Source organism: Coenobita brevimanus, chromosome 73 (genome assembly GCF_032717465.1).
Source record: "Coenobita brevimanus isolate Jiangsu-jjx chromosome 73, ASM3271746v2, whole genome shotgun sequence".
NCBI lineage: Eukaryota > Metazoa > Arthropoda > Malacostraca > Decapoda > Coenobitidae > Coenobita > Coenobita brevimanus.
Genome location: NC_137026.1, coordinates 3,479,193 through 3,480,163, shown reverse-complemented (window position 1 = coordinate 3,480,163; position 971 = coordinate 3,479,193). Strand labels below are relative to the sequence as shown.

The following is a 971-nucleotide window of genomic DNA, read 5'->3' as shown; positions in this document are numbered from 1 at the left end:
TTTATTAGTGCCAAAGAATATTGCTTAATTTAGGAGAAAGATCCGGTTCCGAAATGACAAAATATCGTCTCTACAACGTTCTTTTTAATATAATGTGTGTGTGTGTGTGTGTGTGTGTGTGTGTGTGTGTGTGTGTGTGTGTGTGTGTGTGTGTGTGTGTGTGTGTGTGTGTGTGTGTGTGTGCTACTGTTTCTCCTGACTTTTGTACAAATTATAAGTGAAGTCTATTAATGTTGGAGGTAATTATCAACCAAAAATCCACAGAAATTTGAAAGGTATGAGAGGGCTAGAGAAATAAGCTAGAATAGAACTTCAATCTATTTTTTTTATTCATGCTTGATCCAGACGAAATTTATTAAGCTTAGGAAACGGCCATACCACGTTGAGTACACCGCTTCCCGTCCGATCAGCGAAGTTAAGCAACGTTGGGTCTGGTTAGTACTTGGATGGGTGACCGCCTGGGAACACCAGATGCTGTTGGCATCCCTACGTGTCAAGTGGGGTTGGTGGAGGATTAGTGCCCCTCTCTGTAAAACAATTAACTCTAAGCCATTGGCCACCCCGTCTGGGATACATGGCGTCTGGCAATGGATGGATGGATGGAGGACAAGATACTAGATTCTGAAGGGTTTGACAAGGCCTTCATGTGTCCCCTTCACTACGAGTTTACCACCCAGGTGAATAAAATTGTTACAAATACCGGAAATAAATTAATGAAGTACGTCATCGGATTGATGGGGTTAACAGCAGCCACGAGATAGTGTGAAATTGATAAAAAATGAGAAAAATAAAGAGGGAACTCTTAATATTGGAATTTTAAAGACAATATTTAGTACGGTGCAGGAAAATTATTGAACAAAGCCTCTCCTGTTTCCCACATTTCTTTTCACTCAGCTTCTCCGTATTCTCTCTCTCTCTCTCTCTCTCTCTCTCTCTCTCTCTCTCTCTCTCTCTCTCTCTCTCTCTCTCTC

At 41.4% G+C, this 971-nt stretch overlaps 1 non-coding gene across 1 annotated transcript; it reads left to right on the top strand.

Annotated features, from left to right (window-relative positions):
• Nucleotides 1–364: 364 nt before the first annotated feature.
• LOC145407601 (5S ribosomal RNA) lies at nucleotides 365–483 on the top strand. Its single transcript, XR_013898751.1, has one exon. It is a non-coding gene; the product is annotated as a 5S ribosomal RNA (ribosomal RNA).
• The last annotated feature ends 488 nt before the right edge of the window (nucleotides 484–971 follow it).